This window comes from Rhipicephalus microplus, unplaced genomic scaffold (genome assembly GCF_043290135.1).
Source record: "Rhipicephalus microplus isolate Deutch F79 unplaced genomic scaffold, USDA_Rmic scaffold_23, whole genome shotgun sequence".
Taxonomy (NCBI): Eukaryota; Metazoa; Arthropoda; class Arachnida; order Ixodida; family Ixodidae; genus Rhipicephalus; species Rhipicephalus microplus.
In genome coordinates, this window is record NW_027464596.1 from 2,391,973 (window position 1) to 2,402,129 (window position 10,157).

At 39.8% G+C, this 10,157-nt stretch overlaps 1 long non-coding RNA gene across 1 annotated transcript; it reads right to left on the reverse strand.

Annotated features, from left to right (window-relative positions):
- Positions 1 to 6,794: 6,794 nt before the first annotated feature.
- On the reverse strand, positions 6,795 to 9,957 carry LOC142786396 (uncharacterized). The gene is made up of 4 exons (XR_012889038.1): positions 9,802 to 9,957; positions 9,428 to 9,521; positions 9,219 to 9,329; positions 6,795 to 7,125 (listed from the first exon to the last, which is right to left on the reverse strand). It is a non-coding gene; the product is annotated as an uncharacterized LOC142786396 (long non-coding RNA).
- Between the last annotated feature and the right edge of the window lie 200 nt (positions 9,958 to 10,157).

A 10,157-nucleotide genomic window follows, 5' to 3' on the forward strand; every position in this document is an offset into this window, starting at 1 on the left:
ACTAGTTTCACATATAGGTTTAAGAATACGAAGAAAGATTTCGTACGCCCTAATTGCGTCACAACACCTCAACACTTCCTACCAAAAAGTATATTCTATTTGACTACGAAATCGTTATAAAGTTTCTTTTGTAATTCTCTGGACAAAATGTTTTAATTTCGGCCTCGTACTACGTATATGTATGTTGCAACAAAAAAAATAGGTAGGTGATCACTTATATCATACACGAAAACACCTGTTTCCCCATTTGCATAATTTATACTTGTGAAAAAGATATCAATTAATGATGAGGAATGTTGAGGTGTTCTAGTGGGTAAATTTATTACATTATCTTGGCCATTTACCAAGAGTAAAAAATCAATCGTTTTGTTGATAGAGTCATTCTTCATCATAATAATACTAATGTCACCACCAATCACAAAATCAAAATTATTTTCGTTAATGAACGTTACAATCAATTCAGGATAACTGAAAAATGGAGCTATAGCACAACTTGGAAGACGGTAGCAAACAGTTGACACCAAGTTTTGCACTTTAATTGACAGCATTTCACAGTCATGTGTAGTGAAAGAAAGTTCAGATAACAATTCTCAAGTAAATGCTTCCTTAATCAAGATGCATATACCGCCACCACGTGAATAGGAACGATTTAAATAAAATGTATTGTAGGACGGAAGGCGCAAAACATCAAATCATTCGTACACCAAGTTTCTCTTAATAATATTGCATCAAATGAAAAACTGAGTTGTTGAAGGAACAAAGAAAGATTGGGCTTCTGATTGATTACAAAACGAATATTTAGGCAAAAGCTATTGCTTACATGTCTGGCCTTACTGATCTCATTTGCTGTGGCAGGGTTATTTTAAGGGAAATGCTTATCTATCACCTAAAAACTATTTGGACTTAAAGTCCAAAAACTATGATATGATTATCAAAGTAGCCACAGTGGAGGGCTCCAGAAATGTTGGCCACCTGGAGTTCCTTAATGTGCACCTAATTTTCAGTACTACACAGGGCTTGAGCACTTTTGCCACCACCGAAAATAAGCTCCCGTAGCCAGAATTAATCCATCACCCAGAACAGTCTGTTGAATATTTTGTCGATCATCTGCCTGCCTTTGGAAACAGCTTTGTGCACAGTGGACGGCAACTGCCACACACATTGAGAAGGTGAGGAGAGTATCGTTCTTAGACGAGAGCAGGCCGCATTAATAGCACTTTGAGACTATCTTACAAGACTGAAATACTAAACTGGGAGCAACGATCACATGCCCATAATTTTTGAGCATCATTCTACACTGCATGATAGGAACAAACACTGCACTTCATGGGTCACGCTGAATAAACAAGAGATGAATGCTGCGCTATAACTCAAGTGCCATGAGCTGGGCTGGTGTTCAATGCTTACATCTCCGCACTATACAGCTCTACATAGCTGAATAAGGCAAAATCATGCTCCTGCATTACGAGAAACTTGTGGGGACAGTAGAACCTCTCATCACAATAAAACTCACTTTAAAAATACATTTTCTGCGATTCTTGCAGTTATTTATTAGTTAAGCTGTAATTGCCATTGGAAAGTCAATTTAGAGTCACAAAATTGCTAATGAAACTGATGGACTTTTTATCTGAAATGTAATTCATTCAATCAAACTAATTATTTACACCACGAGGCGAAACACCTGATTCTTAATAATTCTGCACGTTCACGAGAGCAGCACACACTGAATTAACTTTGTCCATCTGTGGGATTAAGCTTAGTGATACTTCATTTTTTAGAATGTGAAAAATCTTCAACTTTCGAATTACTTGTTCAAAATAGATGCAAACAGAAGCAATCAGGCATGTCTTTTTCATGTATTCAGATGACTGGACCCCTCCTGAATTGAAAGGAAGTATGAGCAGCACTGCACCTCACCTTGCCGCAATTGTTCAGATGAGTGGTAATCGTTTGTCACTTAACTCTTTCATTACCAGACCTATTCAAATCAATTATCGGTGATCGACGCTTTTGATAATAAATTTTGTCATAAAAAACTTGTTTCTCGGGCACCCAGGTTTTTCTAGTAGTTAGTGCAGCCACTCAACTTTCAGAATCAATTTGAATTTACCCGTTTGGCAACATAGTGATTTTTGACGGACCATTGTGCAAACCAATGTGCGTGCATTGTTGGAAAAGTGCACTAGGCTGGCAAACTTGACAGAAGTGCGTGCGCTTAGCGATTAGGCTACAGTAACATCCAAGTTGTGCAACGAACAATTCGCCCCGTATCTGCAAGTTACATTGCAAAGGCCTCGAAAGGCGATAGTCTTTCATCGCGAAGGAGTGAACGAAACGTTTATTTGATGTTCTGCGCAAAAAAATCGGTGAATTGTATTCTCTAAAAGCTGCATCAGAGTGCCTAGAGCGTGCAGCGGAGTCGAACGAGCGCATCGAGTAACGTCACGCGTGAGACATGAGTGCTGTCTGGCAGTCATCTATAAAAACGAAGAGCGTGGCGTGCGCACCCGTCTTGAAGGCAATCTTTGTAACTCTGCTCATCCTGGACCAATTCTAAAAATTTTTGCGCGGTCTATTTGTGAGAAGATGCTTTACTAAATTCATTCCATGGCTACCACGAGAAGTGCTGCAGGGCCTTTCTAAGGTGCGATTGAGATAGTTTTTTTGTAAGGTATGTTGCCACCCTTAGAAATGACGATTTTTCAAAAAAGCCAGATTTTATGTTTCCAGATCTTAATAATTTAGAGACATTCGAAATTCTGCTACCCCAAAGCTTACATCCTTATCTAGTTTGGTTCAATACTTGCGTTGTTTCTTACAACTACGGACAGACCTACCTGAATCAAACCGACTCTCATAGAAAACAAAACCAACACATCAATTCCCAAAACAAACTTATTGTTGCATTTGATTGCAAATAATACATTTCTATTAGCTTGTGATGGAGTATTTTATCTGTCGAGAAATAATGATTGCGAGGTTTTCTTATTCAAGAAGCACAAATTTCCACGTGACGGAACGCAATGTTTTGGTTCACAGTGCACCCACGTGTTGTGCCACCATTGTGAAGGCTACTTTGTTGTCATCTCTGTGTCATAAATTGTTGTCTCACAGAATACAATATATGGCTACGTTTTAAGGGCAGCAAAGGCCGAAACGCAAATTCTAGGACAAACGATACAGCAGAAACTATTCGAGCAAACGTGATGTGAAGCATTCTACATTTAAAGGAAAGAAAAAAAGTGTATCTGTGTACCTTCTATCAGGCTAAGTGAAGCGGAATTCCAACATCGAAGTGCCACCTGTGCATGTTGATTACAAAGATTATCCGTTTTCTGTTCAGCCTATCTTCACCTTTATGTTGCATGTCTTTTTTGAATAAAATTCAATTGCGAGTGAGCCCCCGTGTTGTGCACATTCTTCTTAGTCCTCGTCCCCCAGTGCGCTGCTAAAATCAAGATAAAGACGTGATGTGAACGTGGCTGTTTCGGCAAGCGAAGAAAAACTGGGCCATTTGGACAGAAACTGTGAACTGCCACTACGAGATGTGCTGCAGGAGAATAGGTAGGTATATAGTTGTCGGTATGCTTTCCCCAGTTGTTGCTTAGCTGCCATGCCATGAATGCGAAAACATTTTGTTGAAGGTTGAGGAGCATTAGGGCCAAGGCGTGTGTTCTGCTTACACCGTAGCATGAACTTCCTGTGTGCAGCAGCTCTTTTCCTGATCAAAAAGTAGCAATTGCAGCTGAAAACAACATTCTGCTTGTCTGCACTATGTGCCACCTGTGGAAAGGACGTACTGGTGCTATAACATTCTCAAAGGTCATGAACATGCCACAGCCACTTTGCCATTCTGCCTATGATAAGGCTTCTTCAAAGCTCTGTGAAGCTGCAAAAGTTGTCGCATCTATGACTGATGTTGCTTCAGAAGTACGCCAAGATGTAGGCAGTAATGAGTGTGGCTGTTAGGTGATGGCACTTGGCCAAAGCGTGGACACTCGTTCTTCAATGGTTGTGTCAATCTAATATCTGTGGACACTGGAAAGGTGACTGACGTGGAAGCAATGTCCACCAAGTGCAAGGCATGAAAGAAACTTTGCTCAAGGAATGACTTTGATGAATGAAAGGCAGTCTTCACTGACTGCTACGGCAACCTCCAAGGTAGTGCTAGTAGCATGGAGGCGATAGGACTGTATTGAATGTTCTAGCACTCTGAAACGATGCGAGATTTCAAGTACATAAATTTTTATGAAGACGGCAATTCAAAGAGCCAGGCAGCTGTCAAAGATTTGCATGGAAATGACTCTGTGCTCAAACTTGAATGCATTAGGCACGTTCAAAAGTGCGTGGAATGCAGGCTGAGAGAACTGGAAAAGAAAATTCCAGATTAGAAGGTAAAAGGAAGTTGACGGGTGCCGTGATCGATCGATAGCAAAATTATGGCATAGCAGTCAGATCCAATGTGGGCAAATGAAATGAAGCAGGCCACACTGGAAAGTCTGTTCCGTAGCAGTTCAACTGACGGAGCTGCTAGGCACAGCCTCTGTTCTTTAGGAGCGAAGAAATGGTGACCCTATCACAGAGGAAAAGCTTTAGTATACTACAAGCATAGGGAATTACCTAACAAAGCGAAGCCGGTGTTTCCAGACCTGAGTTTAGGTTAACTTTTGATGAAATGTCTTCACGGGAAAATGCAAAACGTGAATGCGTGCTTGAATGAGATGCTCTGGTAGCATATCCTGAAAGCGATGACTATGTAGGCCTGCGCACTGTTTTGTTTAGATTATACAACTCTGTATGCCAGCCACTCATACAATGAAATAGTGGTAGGCTAGACATCTTAAGCCCAGCTGGTGTCGACCCGGGGTATTACCCTACAGTAGCATGCCTCAGCAGAGACGGAGCGCACTTGAGAAACGCCAAACGCGAGTCAACAGCAGACAAAAAATAAGCCAAAAGCAAAAAAAACCCTACCCTACAAGCTGCTAAACGTTCTCACAGTTAACTTTTAGCATCTAAGGAAAGACCAAGCTATGAGCTTAGCAGTTTTTAGCCTTCCACGATCATGATGTATATAGTACGTTTAGAAAACTTCATTGTCAATTTTCTTAGAACTCTAATACCATAAATTTTTGTTGCATAAAAGGCCATAACTTTAGAATAAACTAATATTTTTTCATGAAACTTGGCATGCCTTTTTTCTGAACACTATTCTGTGCAATCAACTAGATTAAACGAAATCCATGTACAGGGTTCGATGTTATAAGCCTTAAACTGAAATGCAACCGCCTCAAATTTTAAATTTTGTTTTTATATCTGTACAGCCTATAGAAAGCCTAAGTTTGCAGATAGCACAAACATTCTGGTGCATTGCACAGCCTGCATGCATAGCTATACTGCCACCAAGCCATTTTTGTTTAGTATCACAACACCACGACCTATAACCATTCACATGATTGTCCTACTTTGGGTGATTTTAGTTAAACGGTGATCAATTATTAATGCTATGACCCACACACTTGAAGGGCCTTTTAAACGGCCTTTCTTATGACAAACACAAAGCAAGGCAGTCTCATTGCCATCGCTATCATGGCGAAGCCCAAGCTTGCTAAACTGCGGCGGTTTCTGGTGGTGCCAACGCCTGTTTTAGACGTCGTTAACACATTTTCAGGCTCTGAAAATGCATCGAAATGTTAAATATTGGTTTCACTGCATAGCAATAAGTATCTGAGCCTGAAATTGTATTGTGAAATTTTGTTGAAGTGCGACAATCGAAGAAAAAGTGTTTGTTGTGGCGACAATATTTATGCATCGACTCCTATGAACGGACGACGGGGAATCGTAAATTTTTTGTTGTAGCGGCGTTCGACCATATTGAGGCCCGTTTGAAATAGCAGTTTGCTCGGGCTGCTAAACAATTATGCTGCTTTACTGTCCGTCACATGCATTAACATGTGAATGTGACGTCAGTTGAATGGCTTGGTTAGAGGAGTTATAGCCAGAGCATTAGTTTTATTTTGCTACAAAATTATAGAATTATAAAAACCTAGGAGAAAAAAAAAGTAACTGTAAATTTTGCTCTCTGAATGTGGTAGTACAGTGAGTGATCTGCTTGGTTCTATTTTCAAATACATCAGGGTTCAGTCCCACGATGCCTTCGCTAGCTCAGTAGAGCGTCTCACTGTTTTTTCTTTATTGGTTGTGTTATGTCGTGTTTACAGCAAGTTGTGGGTGGCTTAGTACTAGCTATACCTGCCATGTGTGTCGTCAGACAGTCTTGCACAACTCCTCGAAGTTCAAACAACGTTCGAGATGCCCTAATCATCCGCAATCCGAACGGAATGATCCTACGAAGCTCGGTCAACCGTGGCTCAGCAAACATCACTGCATCACCAGTTTTTTTTTTTCGATAACAGATACTTTTCATTGGCCGAGTTAAAGTGACATCGGTTATTCAGTTGAGGGGAACATGAGCAGGGAATGGAAATTGTGCTTTGATAGCTATTAAATAAACCCGAACGATGAAACGAGTCGAGGCATAGCATAGAAAGAATGGCCAGGATTCCGAACACACACAATGTTGAAATTTTTTGAAAACGTTTCATGACCTCTTTAACTAGCAGTGAAAGGCAGGCTAGTTGGAACATGCTGTATAAGGAAGACGAAATATCCCATCCATGGGACAGAGCGAAGGACGCACACAAGGTAGGGCATTGTCATTTTGGGCTTCTTTCGCACCGTCCCATTTATGCACTGTTTCCTTCCTTGTAAAAACAAAGCTTCATTACGTTCAGGAGGGTCATGGAGACCCGGTCTTTCAGGGCAATGATTAGATTATGAAGTGTTTTCCTAAACACATCAGATGCATGTTGGGGCTGTAAGAGCAAATATTGCTCACAAGGCACTGTATGTTATCCAAAGCTGCAGCTTGGCCAGGGCCAAGCACAGTTTGCCTTCCCTTGATATCCCATCATGGCTGTACCTTTAGCAGAGGCAGTAAGTTCAAAATAAGGCAGAAGAATTGCAATGTCACACCACAAAGTTCTTTCTGCAGCTCTTCCTTTTCCTATATACTGAAATCCATGAAATCCAGCTTTGTTTCCAATTTTCATCTGTGATTGCAACCTTCAGAAAGAAACAGACAGACATAATTAAGAAATGGAAAAGAAGGAATGCAGTTAAGTAAGACAAGAAATAAAAAAAAAGTGCACCCTACTCTAACTCATCATTCTGAAAGGAAAATAAGCACCACTTCAGTCGAACACAGTTACATCGAACCCCCATACATCGCCTTTTGGAGTATATCGAACTCGCAAGTTATCCCTTTGAAATTCATATGTAGAAGTATAGTAATTCGCACGTTTATATCGAACGGTATTTCTACTTACCTTCGGATATATCGAACGCCGCGCGAGGTGGATGGTGTGCTATGGCACTTGTGAAAAATGAAGAAGCAGGCCAAGATTAGCGAATTTTTTTTTTCACGCAAATAAATCATTCTGTCGCCGCGTATGTGCGGAATCAGTAGTCATTCTTGAATGCTTCTATTGTAGGCAGTGATCTGCTACAGGTAAGCTCTCAAAGCTTCAATTTCTTCATATCAAATTTTTTATATATTGAACTGATTCATGATCCCCTTCAAGTTCGATATATTTGAGTTTGACTGTACTATAAAACAATGAATCAAGAGGCAGGAATAACAATTGAATTTAGTACCCAATAATCTAAGTCAACAAAGTAAGAATTCGTAGACAAACCAGCAAGGCGGTGTTACAATTCAGCACAGCATATAAGGAGCAGCAGCCTTATTTATTTATTTTTATTTATTTATGAATATTGCAATCCCTACTAGGGATTTTCACAGAGTGGGTTACATGAATGCTCAATATGCTGACAAACAAATTTTCAAAACAGGAAGATAAAAACACACAGAAACAAAAGTATGCACAAAGCAACCTAAGAATGCAAAATTTGGAATGTTTATGGGGTCAGAGCTTAATTGGCATGCTATATTAAACACTGTTATTGAGGCTAGAAGAAAACAATGTTAAGGATGGCTGTAAAACTTCGGTGTTGGTTAGCTTGTTTCAGTTGTTTATAGTTCGTGGAAAGAATGAATATTTAAAGCACTTATTATGGGTTGCATAAAGTGTTATTGTGCGCTCATGCCTTTGTCGAGTTGCATATTCAGACGAAAATGAAAGAATTTCAGAAATGTCTATCTTGTAATTTCCCTTTATTAGTTGATATAGAAATTTTAGTCTAGATACCCGCTTTCTTTCTGTTAGTGTTGGTAGATTAGCTCGAGCTGAAAGTTCCGTGATTGAAGTGCGCCCGAAGCTGTTATAAATAAAACGAATGGCCTTTTTTTGTACTCTTTCTAGCTTGTTGATATTTGATTTGGTAAAAGGGTCCCATATAATAGAGGCATAATCTAGAGTCGGTATAACTATTGTTTTATAAGCCAGAAGGTGGACGGAGGGGGTTGAGAGTGTCAATGCCCTTCTGAGGAAGAACAGCTTACGCATTGCAGTGTTAGTTACTGTAGTAATGTGTTTCGTCCAATTTAGGTCATCTGTGATCCATATGCCAAGATACTTGTAATGTGGGACTTGGGAAAGTTTAGTACGGGGAGTAGAGTACCCGTATTCTAAAGGATTCTTTTTATTAGTTATTTGCATAAACACTGTTTTTTCAAAGTTAATAGCCATTTGCCATTCATCACACCAGGAGGACCCTTTATGTAGAGCATCATTTAACACCTGTTGGTCTGCGGGACTGCATATTTTGTTATAAAGTACACAGTCATCAGCGTAGAGTTTGATTTTAACAGGGATGCCATCAACAATATCATTATTAAACAGGAGAAAAAGAAGTGGTCCTAGCACTAAGCCCTGAGGAACGCCAAAGTCAACAAGCTGTCTATGTGAGCAGGAAGCAGCAAAAACAACAAATTGTTCGCGTTTTGTGAGATATGCAGAAATCCAGTTAACTACTTGGGAATTATTGATTATTTTACCTATCTTATATATCAGTTTAGTGTGGGATACTTTATCAAAGGCTTTCGAAAAGTCCATAAAAATAACGTCAGTCTGTGTTCTACTATTTATTGATTTGGCAAAGTCATGTATTGTTTCAACTAACTAACTGAGTGTTTGTCGAATAACCTTTCCTAAAACCATGCTGTAATTTGGTATATTATATAGTTATATTCCAACCTTGTGATTCATTTCTGGATGCGCAACTTGAGTGGACGCCTCGGAGCCATTTGTCACTGACAGAAATATGGACAGTTTTCCTGGAGCTACACATTCTTCTGTTTGGCATATCTGAAGGAATGAAACACAAAATACTGTGTGTTACTCAGATTTAAAATGCTGCATGGAACTGTCCAAAAAGACAATACTGAAATTAAATATATCCACACCGCGTGTTCCTTTGGAGTGCTGTTGTATGAGGGACAGGCTGTGAGTGCTTGCAGAGATTCGTTGCTGAAATTCTGCTGAAAGCATCTCTCCAACCTGCATTTCACAAAGGCTCGGATCAATGCCAGTCTTGTTCCGGATGCAAGTTGAAGTTTATTTAAGGCAAAAGAAAAGCGGTACAATAAAAAAAAAGAGATGTACAAATTGTCTTTTTGCTTAGAGGACCTCTCACGAAATTAATGCACTGAATGAGGGTCCATGAACCTTTCATTTATATTATGCCAACAACTTTTTTTTTAATCAGGAAAGACAGCATGACTTTTAAAAACAGATAGCTGTAGTTTCCGATTGCATCTCCACCTTTCTGCTTTCATACCTTTGTGCCTTTTGCTGGTCACGTGCCTTTTGTCTGTACACAGATGGAAAGATTGTGGGGATGTAGGCTGGATGTTCACGAATGTCACTTTTGCGGTTGCCTTGAAAATGAGTGCTGCAAATTCGTGTATGGTCTTTCGGCAACCAAGGAGTTTCATCGGGACTGTAGCAGAAAAAAACAGCATAGCTGGTTGAAAATCGTCATAACTCATGACACACACAGGGGTGCGCGAGCCCGGGAGAGAAAATTGCACTATTTCGAAATGTGGCAACTACAAAGCATCTAATAATTAAGTGACAGATTCAGCAACCAAAATGTATATCCAACCTTAATAAAAACAAAGCAGACAAATGATG